The following is a 21,087-nucleotide window of genomic DNA, read 5'->3' as shown; positions in this document are numbered from 1 at the left end:
ATAGTAGGTATGGTTGGATCATATGGGATTTGCGTGGTAATAGTTCAGAGGAATTCGCCTTGTCCCATGTTGGGTGCATATAGTCCTATTATCGTTAGTTGCTTTCCGTCTAACTCTCCATCTAGACTAGTGTATCTTCCATTGTTGTCTGTATGTACATTTTTGACAGTATACGGTACACCCGGAGCTATCCATATTAATACTCCCTTCGCATATGTCGAGGTTTTGGTTCCGTGTGTTATTCCCAACCATTTTTTATCTATTTCAGACAGTTCGTGTGCTGTGGCATGCATCTCTTGTAGGATAGCTATATGTATTTTGTGTCATTTAAGGTATGAGTGTATCTTATGTCTTTTAGACATATTTGCTAATCCCCTTACATTTCAGGTTACTATATTGTCATTTTGTGTGGTTTGCTTAATATAGTGTGTTTCACGTGTCCCGGTTCCCAGGCCGTTACACCCGTCACGCCCCAAATCTCCTTTGTGTGGGATATTAAGCATCTTGTGTGAAAGAATAAAAGTAAAAGAGAGAGTAGAACTTACATTGGTTAATCTTACTGGGGGCTGCAATGCACAACTGGTGCAACTTTTTACATTTGCTTCTGCAAGGTCCTTTCAGTTACCCATTGGGTTGGGGGGAGGGGCATTGTACTGTTTCCTAGAGTGTCTCCGATTTCCAGCCCGGTAGTTGGTACTTGCATCCCCTCACGTGTTCTATTTATGTCAAGTCTGGTTTTTGCTCCAGGCTTACTTGATTTTTAGGGGAAGAGTTTCTGCGATATTTTCATTGTTCTGCTTTTGTTCCTTGAGTTCTCGAGTGCGTCTTAAGGAAGTCTCACTATTGCAGAGTTAAAGGTCGTCCGCCGAGTGTGGGGTGATCATTGGTCCCGCGGTTAGTCCTTGTTGACTGTTCGTTGAGTCTGAATCTGAATTGTTTGTGTCTTGGCTGGGTCGTGGTTGAATGGATAAGAACCTGTTCGCCAGTTTTAAGACTTGGAGCTGTTCCGCCTCTACTTGTGATTTTGTTGGACCCAATTCTGTTTTACGTGTTGATTTTCTTTTGTGTCGAGGTTGTGGAGTCAGCCACTCTTTTTGTTTTCGGGTCTCAGCTGTAGGGTCTATCAGTCCTTTCGCGTGTATCCAAGTCCATGCATCTTCTGATGTTGGGAATATATGTGACCTTTCGCCGTCCACTACCCTCAGTTTAGCTGGGTACATCAATGAGTATGAATAGTTTTTATCTCTCAATATTTGTTTTGCTGTGTTGAAGGTAGCGCGTTTGCGTTGGACTTCAGCTGTGAAGTCGGGTAGGCCGTGATTTTGGTATTCTCTATTTCAATTGGGCCTGTTGTGCGGAAGTTTCTTAGTATCTGGTTCCTGTCTCTGTAGTTGAGAAGTCTCGCGATTAGTGGTCTCGGTGGGGCTCCCGGACGGGGAGGGCCTCCTGGAACTCGGTGTGCACTTTCCACTATTAATAGTGGTGGGGGGTCGTTTGTAAATATGTTTTCATTAAGCCAGCGTTCCAGGAATAGTTCTGCATTTGGGAGTTCGATCTTCTCCGGGAAACCGAGGAATCTTACATTGTTGCGGCGAGAGCGTCCTTCCGCTTCATCGGCCCGTTTGTTTAGTCGTAGTATTTCAGTTTCTTGTTGTTGAAGGTGCTGTTTTAGGTCTATTATGTCTGGTTGCGTCGATTTAAGTGTTATTTCAGTTGTTGCGACCCTTTCTGTGAGTTTTCGTTGTTCCATTCGAAGCGTATTGACTTCAGCCACTACGGTGTCTATTTTTCCTTCTAACAATGTTTTGGTGTCAAGAATTGCTTGGAGTACCTTTTCCATTTGCACGGAGTGGGCGGCTAGGGTCTCTGTTACTCTGTGTAGGACATTTGGGTGAGGTTCTACGTCCATTTCTGAGGCTGATGAGGGTCCAGTTTCAGTTTGTGTTTTTTGTGCTTTCGGTTTCACCATTTTTATATTAACCTTAAGTTATGCGGGTTGTCCTCCGCTGTATCAACTCATCTCAAGACCGTTGATTAATAGCGTCGCTCTATCCGGTGGTTTTGATTTTATAATTGCGACTGCTCGTGTGCTTGGTGCTATGCCCCGAATAGGGGGTTAGATGAGGTCGAGATCCACGCCTCTCCGTGCATGCTTGTAGTGGTCGCTCCGCGGGACATCCAGCTCCACTCTCGGCCGTGTCTATTCTGTGGCATCCGGTCTGTGCCCCTCGATAACTTTCGCACTAGTGAGCCTCTCCTTGTCGGCCGTAAAAGAGCTGTAGAAATGCACAATTATAGTGTGGCGGCGCCGCACGCGTGTCTCGTCCGATTTATCGGGTTGATTTAAGCGTTGGTACTTATTGCGCACGACTACCGATGTCGGTGTCGTCTACAGGTTTCTGCGCATTCAGCAGCCTGGGCACGATCTCACCTCCACCATTTCTTTAGGCCCTTTTCTCCGTACCACCCCGCCGATCACGTTCATGCCTAAGTGGTTTTGAGCCCGCGTTGCTAGGCGTTTCCACTCGCCTAGGGTCTAGCTCCGCTAGTGGTTTCGGCGTTTGTGGTGGCGTTAGCAGCGGCTCGAGTCAGGGCCTTGATATATGTCTCGGGGTCGTGCGCTCCTCACCTCCGTTTTGTCCTGTTTCGGCAGCCGGATTTCACCCGATTCGAGTAGGCCTGCGTGTGGGCGCCGCCTCGGCTCCTCTGCAGGTCGTCCGGTCTGCGCTGACTGTGTTGTGGGTTTCCGTTGTACGGTCTTACTTATTGTATTTTCCATATTGCATTCATTTTCAGCAGTTTTCATGTGCAATATCTGGGATTTTGTTGCTTTATCAGGATCTTTTGCCGGCTGTGGACGGAGCTCTCTTTAGAGCGTCCTTTCACGTCGCCATCTTGGCCACGCCCCCCCCTTAAAACCCAGTTAATACTGTTAACCCTACCCACCCCAGAACCCTAATTCCCCGTTAATACCCTTCAATGCTACCCTTCTCTGAAGCCTAAAAACTCCTTCCTTCCCTGTCATGCTAACTTTCCACACACCTTAATGCTACCATTCTCTGCACCCTAAACAACCCTGACTACTGCTTATGCTACCCTTCCCTGAACCCTAAAAACCTGTTACTACCCTATACTGATACCCTTCCTTGAAGCCTAAAAAACCTTTACTACTCCTTAACGTTAACCTTCCCGGAACCCTAAAACCTCATTACTACCCCTTAATGCTACCCTTCTCTGAAACCTATAAATCCCTTAAGACTCCTTACCGTTACCCTTTCCTGAACTCTACAAACTCCTTACTATGCCTTAACGCTCACACAGGGTCCTTGCCTGCTGAACACAGGGAGAGCCCATGTATAAAATACTGTGAAAACCAGGAAATGAATTACTGATTCCCAAGGTAAATCTTCATTTTAAGGGGATCCTCAGGATCCCTCTTGCAGTCCCCATTATTTCAATGGCTATCTTCCTCCTCACAGTTATCAATACCCCTAATATCAGTAAGTCCACGTAACATTTACAGGGTGATGTTAGTGATGTTATAAGGCCTATAATGGTTTTAAGCAACACTAAAAACTTACCTCTTTTTTTAAAGAGCTAGAAGAATGTTATTAGGACATTAGTGGAAGCGCGTTCAGGACTCTGACGAAATATGTTATACTATTTATGTACAGTGGAGCTGCTATGCTTTGCCATTGAACAAAATGAGCACCGCTCCACTGTTAGAGTCATTAGCAAGTAGAGTTTCTGCTGTTATACCATGACTTGGCAATAGCATTACCATAGCCAGTAATCATGACATTACTGCAGATAAATGTGTAAGTATTGTTTCAGTCTGTTTGCCCATAAATGTTATACAATTAGTACCAGCTTTTTGCTTGTGCTCTGGTACTAACAGGCACATAATGCAGTGCAAAGTAAATCCTGGACCAGTTCTGGGCAGTAAAGTTGTCATGTCTTGTCTTGCCTAGACCAGTAATTCTGTATAGAGAAGGAAATTGACATTAGACAATTAGTTGTTTTGTGTGGAGGAAAGAAGCTGCTCTAGGCAAGGCGTTTTGTGTCAGCAGGTGATTACAGTTATCATATATAAAAGGAAAAAAACTGGAGACTGGAGATCAACTAGGGCGGGAGGACTCTCCATGAGAGATGCAACACCCAGTCTTGGGAACGCTCCAGTCAGCCCATCTGCCTGGAGATGATTGTGAGGTCTCTTTTGAAGGCCGTCCAAATGGCAAGGAGGGTGAATTACGCCAGCAGACTTTAGAATTGGTTGTAACTATATCCACATATATATGGGAATTCTGAGAGCACAATTAACTAAGATAGATGTCAGTTTAGTTCTGCTAAGCATGCGAGAGCATAAAATTAGTCTACGTATTTCTGTGAGGGCAAACGGATGTGTTGTGGGATGCCTTGATCTCTATGGCTCGCACTCTCTCTCCAGGAACTGAACACAAGGGGAAGGAAGAGCCTCAGGGGCAGGTGTAGTCCTGGAAGGAGGGTGTCTTTAGAGGTGAAACGTCTGAGAGATTGGGTTGTTGGCTAAGGCAGACAAGAAGGCAGGAAAAACCTGCCTGACAGGCAAATGGAAGGCAGGCTGCTGAACAGAGGACCATGGCAAAGCCAGTACTGTAAGGGGAAATGTAGGCAACAGGGACCAGGAACAAAGTTTTGTATAACTGCAGGAAATCACAGCTATGAACTGAATGACAAGGCATCTGTCTACCTTTTTCTGCAGGAATCTGGATGTAATACCATGTGCGCACGTCCTTACTCTAGTCTAGTTGATATTATGATTAAAGGACATGTGCAAGAGTGAGATATTAATCTCTAACACATTCGTTGGAGAGCTGAAGGCAGAGTGTTAACCTCTTTTGACGTTTTCCATTTGGGGTCACTCTCCATGCTTGACCATAGGGAAACCCCAGCACCAACTTGGAATGTTGTAAGAGAAGGCCTGTTACTGATGCACTTTTAGCAGCTGGATACTTTCCCATACATGTTGCATTGTAGTGCTGTGCCTTTGCAAGGCCGTAAGGCACAACTCGCTTCTCTCTGAATTCAGGGAACATGGAGGCGGAAACGGGAAGGAAGTAGGGGTTAATACATGGACCAAACTTCTTTTTACATTTTTATCAGCGCAAACAAGCTAACAACTGATTTTGGGACAGTAGTCCTTTGTCTAGGATTCACCTTAGCAACATGTTTCTAGGTTCTAGTTTATAAGTAGTACATAGGTACGCTACAAGGAGTTTGCTGCTTGAAATGCCTACACTCAGGGGTTGATATAAATATGATGTTCTCTGCTAACGACGTGCTATGTGTGTCCTGTATTGGTATTTATATAGCCCAGACCCAGCAACGATGCTACGGAGCCCTGTAAGTTAATTGGGGATATGTGAGACACAATCTAAACGACTACAAATCAAGTGGTCTTTACACAAATCTGCACAATATATTTCAAATTTTTAGGCACAGTGAGATTTGGTGATCTGCACAGAATCACACAGAAGTGAACCAATTGCCGAGGGTCCCTAGGATCCAAATTTGGCAGCTCTAGTCACTTCGCCACATTTCTGCCCTATGCCAAGTAATTCTGGATCTTTGAGTTATCGCGGACAGAAAGGGGGAAGTAGCATTTAATATAGATAAGAGGTGGTCCCTAATAAAAATGCACGAGTTCTCATTGTTTGAAGTGGTTGCTTGTAAAGCAGCAATAAGTACCAAAATATGGCCTGTAGTAACTTTACATAGACCACTGGAACCCAACAATTATTTGAATGCTGCAAATAACTTTGAATGGGTGTCCTACTGTTATGAGATTTCTACAAGCAGCTAAATAAATATGAGAACCAACAGAAGTTAATCAATGAATCATATAGGCGTCCCAGCACTCAAAAAGCAACACACTTTGGATTGGGTTCGAATGATGTAAACATAATGGAAATCAAGGTTTCCCCAGTTCAGTGATCAGATCATGACCTAATCATCTGTAGTATTACAATAAGGGAAAAACATCACATAATCTAGAAAATGTTTTTTAAAGCAATGTAATATTGCTGAAGACTACGAATTTAGATCTCAGATAAGGAGATGATATCAACACCCACAAATAATGTGATTCAAAGATTATGGCCCTCCCTGGAAATCTTCCTTCAACCTTAAACTCATGCCAAAATCAGGTGAGCTGCAGAGTGGTGAGAATCAACGGGAGTCTCACTGACGTACTTGTAGGGAACTGCACAGAATGGGTCAGTCTGAAGACCATCGAGACATGTCAGAGATCTTAGCAGGGGTGTTGCTATGCAAGGCCTTCAATTTGGTTCTGAGAAGTTAAAGAACACGACCTAGTTGTAGCGATACATCTTTATTATAAATGATCCTAGTGTAGAATAAATGGTGATCATTTGAAGTAATGATTATTAGAGCATTGACACAGGGGAATGATAACATTGCAGATGCAATGCAATACCTCAAAGTTATTAAAACCAATATAATAATACAATTGTTTAGTATTTCTGCTACTGTGAGAAAAATGCCCCTCAGCTCAACATACCTCCCAAATGCTGTCTGTTTTGAGTGCAGCCCCACATTTGTTTCGAGTCCATGGACTGACAAATATAGTATTTGTCCCTCAGATTATATCTCTTTTTTTTCAATTTTAACAACCATATAGCAAATAATGGCACATTAATCACTGGCGAGTTACATACAATTCAAATGTCATGAGTACAGACAACTAAATGATAAGGTAAGCAGTCAGGGAGACAATTATGAATACATGGAGAAATACACAATATAAAGTGATGATGTTCCTATCGTATTCCCCACTGAATTGGGACATGCAGTCCATGGGCCGATCATCTGCTACTATGCAGACATCCTACCAACCGATGGGCCCATGCCAGTAGATACTAACACACCGGCTAAGTCCTGTCTTCTCCCCCCATCTCCCCCCATGTATCAGCAGCTCAATCATTTGTCGCTCATGCTAGAAACGTCTGGTAGGGCCCCCAGGTTCCTCAGAAGAGCTCTTAGCACCACTAGCTCCTTTCTAGCTAGAAGCAAAAAATATGTGCTTTTGATACTGGGTCATTGTTAATAAACAACCTTCGAACAAATAGTACCCACTTTTGTGTTAGTGAAAATGAGAGATGAGAATAGTATGCATGTAAGGCATATATTAGCAACAAGAGTTCTGTTCTTATGGCTTTTACATTTATTTAATAAACAAGGCATCCATAATGATATATGAATGTGACTCAGACGTAATAGAAACATCACAAACCCATGAGCTTTCATAATATGGCAAATTATATGATAAACCAATATTGTGTTATCCTTCTGCATGCAGAGGCCAAAGGTGCCACGTTTGCACCAACCTTGCAATCGGGATTCAGCTGGAGCTATGTTAATCTCCTCACTTCCCTGAACCCACAGACAACAAAGGATAAATATTCTGGTCACCTGTAGAACCAGGAAAATGGGAATGGGATAACACAAAGAAACAGGGACAATGGTTATCTTCCCTCTGCCTGTTCTTATAGCTGGTCTCAGAGTTTTGATATCTAAAACAAGAAATAACTTGTTTAGCAAATCTATACTTTTAGCATTATATGTGATACTGATAGGTTTTTGCTTCTTTAGCAGCAAACATGGCCCAGTTTTAGATCTCCCCTTAAAACCCCGGCAAAGTGGATACTTAACTAGTTTATCAGCATGAGCCAGGGAATCTGGCGGGCTATAACCTATGAACCTCCCATGCATTTCTTGAAGATGGAGCGCATAGGTCAATAATCAGTCCTGTGAGACTACAGGACTAGGTGTATTATTAGTGAGTTCTGTTGCCTCTTTTCCTCCACACACACAAGAAATCTACACTCCACAGTTTAAGACTTTAATAAACGTAATGCCCTAATCTAGTGCAAATTATACAAGTATGTGTAGGTATAAAAAATACAAAATAGTAGTTATCAAATAATATATTAAAAATAATTGCAACATTTTTGATAATGTTCAAATGACAATCATGACATCAAAGCATTAAATGAAGATATCAACACTTGATAACTAACCTCTCCCTTCCTAGCCCTTTTCTAAAACCTATTTAGCACTAAAGTGTCCACCTGGGTTACCTAGGTGGCCTGTGTTTCGCATACCTTTGACAAAAAGTATAATTGTTTCTAGTCAGCTACTGTGCTTTAAGAATGTCGTTTTCTGTCCAGTATGGTGCTCCCATGATGAGAAAATGCAAAAAAGGCCTAGCTCAGAGGGGCCCCTGGACTTCAATGTAGTTTCTTATAGTGCACAGCTCAATGGAAACTCTCAAGGAATGCTGAAGATGTCTCTCCCCAAATAGGTTCTGTACTACAGTAGACTTAAATACTCTTTGCTGATTACTATACCCTTGTGATGCACAATATAAAGTGCAAGAATTAGCATACAAATTATGTTGAACATTTAATGAAATATAAATCATGTTGATACATATAGATGAACAATTGATGCAGTATCAATCTATATTAAAGCAAAAGGGTATATGTTATACATAAGAAATTAATAATAAACGAAGCACTCATTTATATACTAGAAATGTGCACTTGAATACATAGCTATATGAAAAGCAACATGGGTGCATTATTTGAAAACTCAAAGCACATTTCAATACATATTGTGACCATCCGTGTATTTCTGACATTTCCACTGAGGGTTGAACTTCTGTGACTTCCTAGAGCTGAAATACAAAGGAAACCTCTATAATGGATGCAAGAAAATACCTGAACTAGAACATGCATTTCTATATTGATAACTGCTTTCAGTGATTCATGAAATAAGTCTGTGCTCTGAATGAATCTTAATATAACACGGTCATCAGTGTAAATTAACGAAGACACAGTAATATTGTACCTTTATTTTGGCATCAAGCAATCACTTTGCAACTACTGTCAATACCTTAGTACCATACAGGAGCCAAAAGAAAATATAAACACATCTCTACAAGTTCAGGATTCTTCTGGTTTCTCTAGCAAAACAGTAGGAGCAATTAGAGTTCACAATGCTTGGAAGAATTAGTCCAGTAAAAATGTGCAAGCATCAAAAGTATAAATCCTTATACTCAAGTATTATCTAAATTACCTTCAAGGTTTATATTGGAGTTAGACAGGGGTGCATACTAGCCTCTTCTTATTTCTCTTTTATATTAACTCCTTAGACCAATTCTTGTGACTTAAAGGAATTTATCTGCCTGAGATCGGGGATCGGCCAGTACCTATACTGCTGTACGCTGACAATACTGTGCTATTATCACATACAGCAAATGGGCTCCAGATTTTGTTGGACTCTTTCGATGTTTTTGTGGTGGATTAGAATGTAAGGGTTAATCACAAAAAATCTTTTATTATGACTTCCTGCCCTTCAAACACTCGTTCTCACAGGTTCACCTTTGACAAGATCCCCATTAAGAATGTTTTAAATTTAAATTATTATTGGATCTAGTTGGGCTCAAATTCCAATTAGACATGCTTCAGGCACATAGAGGGGGCTCAAAATTAATACGGCTGTTGATGCAATTTTTAAATTTGCTAGGAAGCTTAAACAGAAATCGATAATTGATCTTATCACCCTTTATAAAGCAAAATGCGTTTCTGTGGGCACTTACGGGGCAGAGGTTTAGGGGTATGTGAACTGCACCCACCTACAATACACCTAAATACATTCTTAGCCAGATTGTTGGCAGTCCCAAAAAGTACTGCCAACATCATTACCCATACTGAAGTTGGCCACCTTTATTTTGAGGATACAATTAAATTGGCACCAGTCCTATTGAGGGTCAAAATCTGGAGCTTACTACTCACCAAATACTCATACCTTGTTTTAGCTGATTGCATCACTGTAGCTCATTGAAACAGTATCACTTAGTTGGAATACATTAGAAAATCCTTTCTAGACAGTGGCATTCCACATCTTTTCCGTACACCTAACGAGATTGATAATAACATGTGGACCCTAATTCGCTCTCCCTTTCAAACTAATAGCAACTTAAGAAGGTCCAACAGGTGTGAGGGAATGGACACTGTGTCCAACCAAAAGGAGATTACTTCCCTTGACCAGGCTGAGCAATAAGGGTGCACTATTAGAAAACTCAAAGTGCACGTCAATACACATTGCGACAATGTGCCTATTTCTGACTTTCCAGAGATGGTTGAACTTCTGTTACTTCCTAGAGCTGAAATACAATGGAAACCTCTATAATGGATGCAAGAAAATACCAGACCTAGAACACACATTTCTATATTAATAACTGCTTTCAGTGATTCATGGAATAAGTCTGTGATCTGAATGATTCTTAATGTAACACATTCATCAGCTGTAACATAACGAAGACACATTAATATTGTATTTTTCTTTTGGCAACAGGCAATCTCTTTCCCATCACTGTAAATACCTTAATACCATATATAAGTCAACAGAAAACATAAACGCATTTCTACTGGTTTCTCACGCAGAACAATTAGAGCAATTAGTGTTCACAGTGCTTGAAAGAATGAGTCCAGTAATAATGTGCAAACATAAAAAATATAAATACTTATATTCAAATATTACCTAAAATGCTTCTCTGAATTCAGCAGGTCTTTGAATTTTTCAGGTGCTTTAAGTTCCAAACTCTGGCAACAAGGGCCTGGAGACAAAGGGCCTCATTATGAGTCTGGCGGTCCAAAGACTGCCAGACTCGCAGTGGCGATCGGACTGGTGCACTCCAGGCGATTTGACTCCAACATTTTGACTCTGGTGGTCGGACCACTAGGGGACTGCCGTCACTGCTGAGAGCAACGTTCCTGATGGGCTGACGGCGGTCGGACTTGGGTTCAGGGCTGTCATGCTGACCACGACTCCTGTTTCCGCCGGCAGGGACCCGGCCATAGAAAGCCTGGCGGAAACACGGTGCTGAGCCACATAGTGGCCCCTGCCCAGCACCCTTGAAATACGCACTATCCTCAATGCAGACAGTGCGAATTCCGAGGGTTCTTGTGTGCTGCGTTATTGGCCTCAGTATTGAACGTTGTAATACAATGTTCCAGCCGGGTAGCCCGGCAGGAACACTATATTACGACCGGGGGATGTCGCTGGCATGACAGCAGCGTCCTCCCTGCAGCTTTGGCGGTCCCGCTGTGGGACGGCCAAAGTCATAATGACCCCCAAAGTGGTTTGATTGCTTAATAAAGAATGCTCTAAAACATGAGGAACTTACCCTCTATGAATTTAAGGTGTGTAGCAAGACTGCAAACCTCATGAGAGCCCCATGGCACCCTGTTACTTTTAGCCTGTCTTAACCTTAACTGTGTGCTTCATGAAGTGCACACATCACAGGTGAAAAACTTTACACCAAGTGGCACACACACTCTACGTATACTGCTGATCTTTTCTGCTTATAATGACCTGCACTCTCAGGAAGTTCAAGAGAAGTGTGTCTGGCTGCCCCTCCAGTATATATCGAAAAGGGTGGCCCGCGGATGGTGCCAAACATTTCTAGATTGCAAACTCCTGGTGTATATGAAAACCTTCAACAAGTTCAAGAGATGACAGAATTTTATTACTCAGCCCTAACAGCGCTTTGTAGACCTCCTTGACGACTAAAAAAAGTTTTGGAGTAAAGAATGAGCAAACGCCACACAAACTTGGTTTAATCAAGTGTGAGTTCGAAGACAGTCTCATTCCATCCCTGGTGATGGAGGCTGTATCCAGTGCACTTTTTGTGGAAAATAATAAATTACAAAGATAAACAGGAAGAAAAAAAGGCGAGTAACTCTTCCTTTGACTCGGAAATAACTGAAGTAATGGATAAATAGGGTAGACGAAGAAAGTGATCTTAACCAGGTTTCCTCTCAAGAAGTGGAATACATTATAAAGAGACTGAAATCACCCAGTTCCTCGTGGATCCATGACCCAATAAAGTTATAAAAGACTGGCACAGCTGCTCTTATTATAATGGCAAGCATTATACACACTTCCATAACAGAAGGGCGTGTTCACATGTTTTAAACAGGCATAGGTAAAACACCACTACTATAAAACCTTTTGGACCCAGCAAGGTATACCAGTCAGACTTTCATACTGTAGAGAGCAAGAGTCTGCCTTGGTGGATATAAAAGAGGGACTCCCGAGGACGATCAACAAGGGACAATCTTAGTACTGGTCAGTACACAGGCAGCTTTAAATTTATCTTGAAAACGCTGCTGTTCAACTGGTCCCTGGGTTATGAGCATAAGCTTCTGGATACCTTTGGGTTTATACCTCTGCTTAGCACACAATGTTAGTAAGCTTAGTACTGTTTAACATATTTGTTCCTTTCAATATGACATCCAGGTAAAATAACTGAGAAGAATAGTTAGGGTGTCCTGTTTGAATCTTCAATAGCCCCAAGTTATCAGCAACTTCTCCCTATTAGATTTATGGAGACCCCCTGGGATCCAACAGTCACCAGTAGTTTTCTTTTCATTTTGTGAGTTTTCTTTTCATTTTATTTTAAATAATTCCTTATTGACACTTTGTTCCGAAAATAAAATGATAAATACTACAAGAGCCCCGTAATTATTGTATAACCAAATTACTGCCAGTAATTATTTATGTTAAATCTCTCTATGACCTATTCATAACATACTGGCTATACCCAACGGATATTGCCTTTAAAAGGGACCTTCATATAATGAGATCATGGGGAAAACTGAGCACTGGCTGTGAATTAGGTGACTGATACATATATATATGTTTTATAAACAAATTTTATTGATTTTAAGAGAGAAAACACAGTTAACGAAGAAAAGAAAACTCAAGATAACCTGCACAGGTATGATCAAGTACAACCTGATCTGAGTTGCATCTAGATTGATAAGGAACACAAAGGTTATTAATGGCGCTATTAACATGCCAATTCACTGGAAAGCACACCCACAAAAATGAATTCATTCAAGTAGGCCCAGCCACTTCCCCCACACCCTCCCATGTTTGTGGGGACAACCCCTAGACTCATACACCACTTTTTCTTGATTTGCTCACCAGTCTACTCCACGCCTCCATTTCCGGAGGGAAGGTCCCATGATGGACTTCCAGGCGGCTGCAATGTCTCTCTTAGCCACCAGCAGGGTCGTGCCAACAAATTTCAGTCTGATCTAGAGCCCTCCAATTCTTCCATCGTACCCAATAAGACCAGTTTTGGGGACAACAATTGTTCCTTTCCCAACACATTTTTCAGCTCTTGATTTATCTTTCTCCAATAAACCTGTATCACCGGACGTGGCCACACCATGTGAAAGAAATCGGCCGGGCCCCCGGCACATCGTGGACACTGGGCAGATATCCAAATTCCCGTCCGGTGCAGTCTGTCGGGAGACAAGTATGCCCTGTGTAAGAAATAAACTTGTCCGCCTGCAGCCTCGCTGACACCGCCAACACTCGAGGTGCCATCAAGGCCTCCGTCCACTCAGTCTCTTCAAGAGGCCCCAGCCAAGCCTCCCACCTACTCCTAATTTGATTTAGGTTACAAGGGGCGTTGTTTATTAACATTTTATAAATTTGGGATACACCTTTCTTCTCCAAGTTACCCATAAGCAACTTAGCCTCGAGTGGGCTGAATTCCGGTATCAGGTCAGAGCAGGTCAAGTGAACGCCCAGGCCATGTCAGAGTTGGAGGTACCTAAAGAACTGTAACCATTTCAGTGCATTCCCTCTCCAGACATCTCCCACCAGAGTGATGCCCAGCGTGTCCCACCCCGTGAAGCCTTCTAGTGAAGGCGTTTCACTCAGCCATTTACCTTGCCACAGTGGGGTCTGCTGGGTGACAACATTGTTCCATCTGGTGTGTCGCAACGCCGCGTGCCAAGCAAGGAAGACCGCTTTAGTTACCGGTTCCATGTCCCGGGGGATCGGCGAGCCGTAGAGGAAGTCTAGGATACGAGGAAAACCCAGTGATTCTAATTCTATCTGATAAGCTGGGTCCGCCTATCCCCCATTGAACCAATCATGAACAACCAGGAGTTGAGTCTACAAATAATACAGATAGGGATTATCCATACCCAGTCCCCCATCGTATTCTCCCCTTTGACAGCATTGCAACGCCACCCGATGCCTCACTCCACCCCAAAGAAATGAAGTGGTGGTTCTTTCCAGCGCCCGGATCCAGGAATGCGGGATCACAAAAGGCAAATTTTGAAGCACATATAGAAGTTGTGGCAAAACCATAATTTTAAATAGGGCTACATTACCCAAAACTTTCAGCTGCAATGTTTGCCACCGTTGCAGATCCGACCTGACGCAGGACATGAGCGGTACAAGGTTCAGAGTCCAAGAAAGTTCCGGAAGGAGTGTCACCCATACACCAAGGTATTTAGAACTCAGCCGGCGCAAGGGCACCACTTCCTGCCAATCAAAGTCTCTGGAAATTGCCAGGGGGACCAACACCGAATTGGCGGGACTCATTTTGAGCCCCGAGGCCTCCTCGAAACAACGCAGAAGATGAAAACTTCTGGGACCCGTCACGCTGGGTTCCTCCATATAGAGCAGGACATCATCTGCATATAGGGCCACTCAGTCTTCGTACGAAGAACCTCATTTCCAACCGCGGTATATTGGATCTACCCTTATCAGTTGTGCCAAGGGCTCAATGGCCAGGGCAAAAAGGAGAGGGGACAGGGGGCAGCCCTGGTGCGTTCCCCGATGGATAGAAAAAAACGAGGACAGGGTCTCGTTAACCTGCACGCGTACCGTAGGATTGGCATACAAGGCCTGGACCATTCGGCGAAACCTCGGCCCAAAGCCCTCCCGCTGGAGCACCAGGAAAAAGAAACCCCCAGTCAACAGTGTCAATGGCCTTCTCAAAGTCAATAAGTAGGAGGATGAGACTCCGAGGCATCCGGTGACGCCTTGCAAGAACCACGTGGAGCCGTCGTATACAATGGCGCATACTGTGGGCGGTCATAAATCCACACTGGTCTGGGTGTATCAGTAATGGCATCACCTTCTTAAGGCGGGAGGCAAGAATCGTAGCATAGATTTTCACTTTGCTATTAATCAGGGATATGGGCCTGTAGTCAGCACAATGGAGTGATGGGGGTTGGGTTTTTGGTAAAAAACAAAATAGTGGCTACATCCTGCACCTCTGGGAAGAAGCCCAGATGGCTCACCTCCGCATACAAAGCTGAGAGATGTGGCACCAGGTCATCCCAAAACACCTTATAGTACTCTGGCGGAAACCCATTGGGCCCAGGTGTCTTACCCATTCCCATCGCAGAGATGGCCTCTCTGACCTCCACTTCAGTGAAAGGTTCATCCAACAATTGTACCTCCCTCGGGGGAAATGCCGGGAGGGGAACATCCACCAAGAACTGACTGGCATGACCCCGAATAGTCGTTGCTGTAGCCTGGTATAATACCCTGTAGTAAGAAGTGAAAGCCTCAGCCACCTCTTGAAGTTTGGAGAAGTGTTCCTCGTGAGTGTTACAGATTTCGGGGATGATTCTAGAGGTCTGTTGATGGGACGTCAGCCAGTACAGCACCTTCCCAGACTTATCCCCCCAACCATATACCCTAGCAGTAGATGCTCGCCAAAGGTGCTTAGCCGCTTCTAAAGAGTGGTTGCGAATCTCCTCTCGTATCAACAAGAGTTGTTTAGTCACCCTCTCACTGGGTTGAACACCCTGTTCCGCCTCTAAACTCAGGGCCTGCACCTCCAGCTGGACAATGTGGGATGTCAGGGAGCACTCCAGAGCGCGGACAAAGCTCCTGGCTGTCACCCTCAGCACCGCCTTACTCGCAGCCCACAGTACCCCGGATGACGTCACCGAGTTCTCGTTAAGGGTGAAGTACTCACGCAGCGTCTTTTGTAACTGACTAGCATAAGGCTTGTCTTGCAGGTACCACGCATTGAACCGTCACATGGGTCGGACCACCGAATGCGCAGGACCCATAATGAACCGGAGTGGTGCATGGTCAGAGATCCCACACTGTAAATTTTCAATGTGTGTGAGGTGGCAGCAGTCAGTGGGCAGCACGAACACGTGGTCAATTCTAGATTGCGTATTGTGGGCCGCCGAAGTATGCGTAAAGTGTCTGCGCCGCGGGTGCCATATCCTCCATGCATCACAGAGCCCTGCAGCCGATAACCACCCGGAGAGGCCATCAGCCATTGCTTGTCTATGTGCCGATGGCGCCCCACCCGCGTCTAAGCTAGAATCGGGAACTGCATTAAAGTCACCTCCCAACATTGTGATCCCTGGGGGAAAATCCAGCAGCAGCTGAGTCAGATCCCTAAGGGTCCCGCGCACCACCGTCGGCGGAGCGTAAACACTAACAACATTAATCGTGCGACCCTCTAGTTCCTCAGAGATCGCCACATATCGCCCCTGTGAATCCCTCCATACTTGGATTACCATCATGGGAAATGAGCGGTGAAGCAGTATCACCACGCCCGTGAGCCCCGTACAAACCCTGCATGATATACTCTGTCAAAACCCTTGCGGGCCAAAAAGGGGCAGTGATTCCCTAGGAGGTGAGTTTCTTGCATCATGAGCATTTCAGGCTTGTGTTGGTGGACATATGCAAGTACAGCCGTGCGTTTGATCCTGTCTAGGAGACCATTAACGTTCCATGATATAATATGTGTTAGACCCATCTGTTTGTACGTGTTTGTTCACCTCGATTATATCAGTTAACTCCCTTTGTGCGCCCCTGGGCTCTTCTCCCCCTCATGTAAATACCACTTCCCATTGTGTTGTGCGATGTCCATTCCGTGACATCCTTGATCCACCCTCCTGTACAGTTGCGAGAAAGAACAAATCAACACTAAATTCAATTAACACTAACAAGCGCCCTCTTACAAGGCCTGAACTCCCATACCCCCCAACTCCCACCCCACCCCATACTTCCCAGAAGAAGCATCTGTCGCCCTTATGTAACAGCTCACTTCCTAACATAGTGAGTTTGAAACACTAATTGGTTGAGCAGTGGTGGACCCCTCCATCTCTACGGATTAAAGAATGTTAAGTAGTAGGCAGGCATATTACGACAACATCATCTTTGTGAGCCATACTGGCTTCGCCCTCCCCTCCTCATATGAGGATGTACAGCACCGGACTTTGGGACAAATCGGTGTCTTCAGCCGTCCCCAGGCGTAATTGTGTTGGGCCCTCTATCCGTGAGTCCTCCCCACTACCCCCAGGGCCTGTATCCGAGGTTGTCTCTGTTGTAGGCGCCACAGGGGTGCCGGAGCGTGAGCCAGGCAGCCGGTGCAGCTGGTTGTTCGTCTGTCGTTTGACACAAGCTTGCCGTAGGCCTCCTCCAGCGAGGCCCAACGGGACCTCCTCTGTAAGCCATGTCCAGGCCGCATCCGGGGTCCTATTATTGTGGGCCACCCTAAGTTTCGCAGGAAAGAGAAGGCGGTAGGGCACGTCCATCGCTCTCAGTTTCTGTTTCACATCTATAAAGGAGAGGCGCTGCAACTGCATGTCTCTCGTGTAGTCTGGGAACACAAGGACTTTTGCTCCTCCACAATGTAGGTCATCCCTAGAGCGCGCCTCCTGCAACCGCATCCCTGTCTTTGAAGTTGAAGAGGCGGAGTATCACTGGCCTAGGCGGGAACTCGGCAGCGGCCTGGCCTGTAGAGCCCTGTGGGCTCGCTCTATCGCAAACCACGGAGTGAGACGGTCCCTGGGCATCCAGGAGCGGAACCACTCCTCCAAGAAGGAGGCCAGGGAGGAGGCCGCTGTGTACTCCGGCAGGCCCACGATACGAAGGTTGTTGCGCCGAGACCTATTCTCAGCGTCTTCAGCCCTACGGTATAGTTCTGATATGCGGGCTGTTAGTGTAGACATTTGTGTTTTTAAGGCAGTCAGGTCGTCTTCCACAGTGGATATTCTTGATTCTGCCTCTGTGATCCTGGCCGTTGCGTTGCGGAGGTCCCGGCGCACTAATGCCACATCAACCCTTACCTCTCTGATCTTGGCCTCCACCGCTGTCTGGGACGCCTGAATAGCCTGGAGGATGGCCGCCAAATCGCCAGTCGCCGCCGATTTCCCGCCATCTCCACCCGGCTCTTGGTCCTCTTTACAATATCCACCTGGGCCAGTGGCGAACTGGTCTATGCGTGTTTGCGCAGCGGACGGTCGCGCCTGTTTGTCTTTGCCCATTGCAGCAGAAGCAGTCTTGGCTGTCGTCTAGTCTACTCCTGCTCTCTACTTCATGGAGTGACGCACAAGAGTCTATATAGCTGGGTCTCAGTTTCTGCAGATCCACTCCCTGAGGGCTACAGCCACCCGGTGCCATCCTCCTCCGTCCAGACCCGGCACTAGTTCAGCAACTGGCAAGGGGGGGGGTGGAGTGGAAAACCGCTGACCTGGACGGCCGTCTCCCCCGGTGCTGTTATCAACCCGGGAGAGGCCCAGGCCACAGCACGGCATCTGTAGTCATCCAAGCCAGGATGGACGACGTATTCCGGGCTGGGCTGGACGTCCCACAGTTGTCCCTGCCTCTTCAGGCCACAGCACCTTTCAGGCCATCTCCCTTACTGCCACCGGCCGCCGCTCTCACCATCCAGGAGGCCCCTTCACCCCACTCTCGCCTGGGCATCAGGCGGGGCTATTCACTCTGCCGTGATTCGCCGCTATATCTGTCTGACCGCCGACAGCTTCCTGTTCAGGAGAGCCCGTCCACCATCTTGGAAGCGGGCCGCTCCAAGTATTTCTCCCGTTTTGCCGAGCCGCGAGGTTCAGGGTATGGCCAGGATGACCCAGGAACCTCCAACAATCCCCCATGGTCTTGTTCTGCCGCCGGGACGGGCAGGTGACAGGCGCTGCTAAGGCGGATGACGGAGGGGTCCGGGGCACTACAAGAGTGCGACCGCCATCTTGACGCCTTCGCCAGGTGACTGATATTAAACACAAAGAAATGAGATTATGTTGGTCGGGGTTAAAATGGCCGTTGCTAAACTGGGACAGTTTATAAATAGTTAGTTATCAATTATAAAATCATTCTGATTTGAGAACATCAAAATACAAGCCTGTCCTGTTAATTTGTTGGGTGCCATACTGGATGAACAGCTATCAGCGGAGAAGAATGTGCATGTTATTTAACCAGTATGTGCAGACATTATATGCTTACAGTGGCTAAATTGCAGTCTTCTTCAGAAATGAACAATATGGCTGCAATGGAAAGGATCATCACCGGGTCAGATCTAGAAAGAACAAGCAAAGGCCATCAATAGATTACATTTAGATCACTGCAGAGCTATATATTTGAGAGCCCTCCTCTCCCAAAAAATCCTAAACTTGCTAAGTGCACACAGAGCCAGGTGGCCAGGTAATGTTTGAGCTAGGCAGTTTATCTCCCTTACACTTCAAAGACTGCACTAGCTACCTGCGGAGAAAAGGACCCTCCTTTGAGGCATGTGAATTCCAGTTGGACCGGTAATGGAACTTACAGGACCAATAAGAATTTGATCTCTGTCTGAAATATTGGGAAAAAACATGCAGGAATTCTCACAGAAAAACATGTATTACCTAAAAACCCGTAATCCTGGTTATTTCCCCAGTCCCCAGTAAAAGTAATCCCTGAGCTGGGAGATAATGAGGATTTTAACAGGCTACTCGTAATGAGGGCCTGGATCTTTTAAACAGCTCAGAATGAGAATCAAAAATGCTGGAAAGCCAGAATTTTCAACTGTGTGGACAAGAGCATGCTGAGGGTCCTATGAGTTCACAAAATCAGATTTGTGATTATAAAGCTGCAGGTAGAAACTAGAAGGTTCTGGAACATACAATAATTTAGGCAGCTTTAAATTTAGCTTGAAACGCTGCTGTTCAACTGGTCCCTGGGTTATGTGCGTAAGCTTCTGGATACCTTTGGGTTTATACCTGAGACAGCCACTTGGTCTTGTTGTAACAATGTCTGTTTTTGGGTACTAAAGAACCTTACAGACCATTCTATCAGTATCTTCTGATTGTTACATTTTCTGATTTCTCAAAGCCCATTATACACAGCATTAGTATAAACACATTTTACTTCAGTGGCTTTGAACATGTACGAGTGCAAAGCAGAGGAAAGATCTTTTTAAGAGGCACTCCCTAATGTCTAAAAGATGAGAAGCTGCTTGTACAAACAGTATGTCAGCCCTTTTAATTGGTCTACTACAGGTACTAAAGGTACAACCTGCTTGGAAGATGCAGAGACACATATTCTAATCTATCCCAGCTACATAAGCACCTAGAAACAGTGACAACAACACTATGGATGATAAAGGCTATGTTTAGATTGGTATCGACTCTGGGTGTACTTGTGAGATATTCAGTGGTTGTGATGGTTACTATCCAGGTTACACCTGGGTTCATCCAGCTCGGCAAACGGTCAATTGAAGACTCCGCTTTAGTTACAGATACAAGAATAGCTTTTGTAAGTCTAGCAAAACAGTTATTTGAAATGTAACACATTGAAAATAATATGTTTGTGGGTTTGCCCCAAACTATGATTTGTTAAAGTCACACTAGAAAAGGGTTCTACCACCTTTTCTGTAATAGGAAATTCTTATGTTCAATGAAAATCATCCCTAGCTACTAACATTATTATTGTTGTAAAAGTGATACATCGGGCAAGATTACATTAGTGGCCAACATATACAAGATTGTTAGCAGCGATCGACTCAGTGCATTTGGCAGAGTTGACAGGAGTAATGTAAAAAGCTTTGTCAATTTTGAATGCCTCTACATGGGTATTACATAATAACCATAGCTGCAATGCCCCTGCACCAAGGCAATATTGTTTGTAATACGTCTCCCCAACACCATGTGACTTAACACTCAAATATCAACTTCAAATGTATTTTAGAATTTATTTCTCCAAACACCAGCTTACCCTAAATTTTACACATCTCATCTCTAATAGAAATCACATTGAAAACTCAATTTTTTTACTTTAGGTATGGAAACAATTACATGTGTATGCATTTATGTATGAGCATGATATTTGTATAGTGCACGCCTAGCTTAAAGGAAGTGGAAAACTGTAGAGGCTCAGAGGTAAGCATGTAGTCATCGAGTGACAGGA

General features: G+C 44.8%; 1 protein-coding gene across 1 annotated transcript in view; it reads left to right on the top strand.

The window, feature by feature from the left end:
- Positions 1 to 21,087, top strand: part of LOC138287955 (putative tetratricopeptide repeat protein 41) — a 574,376-nt gene that overhangs the window by 98,357 nt on the left and 454,932 nt on the right. The gene's annotated exons all lie outside the window — the stretch shown is intronic.

The sequence above is a fragment of the Pleurodeles waltl genome, chromosome 4_1, assembly GCF_031143425.1.
Source record: "Pleurodeles waltl isolate 20211129_DDA chromosome 4_1, aPleWal1.hap1.20221129, whole genome shotgun sequence".
NCBI classification, from domain to species: domain Eukaryota; kingdom Metazoa; phylum Chordata; class Amphibia; order Caudata; family Salamandridae; genus Pleurodeles; species Pleurodeles waltl.
The sequence above is the reverse complement of the archived record's forward strand: the minus strand, read 5'-3'. Positions and strand labels throughout refer to the sequence as shown.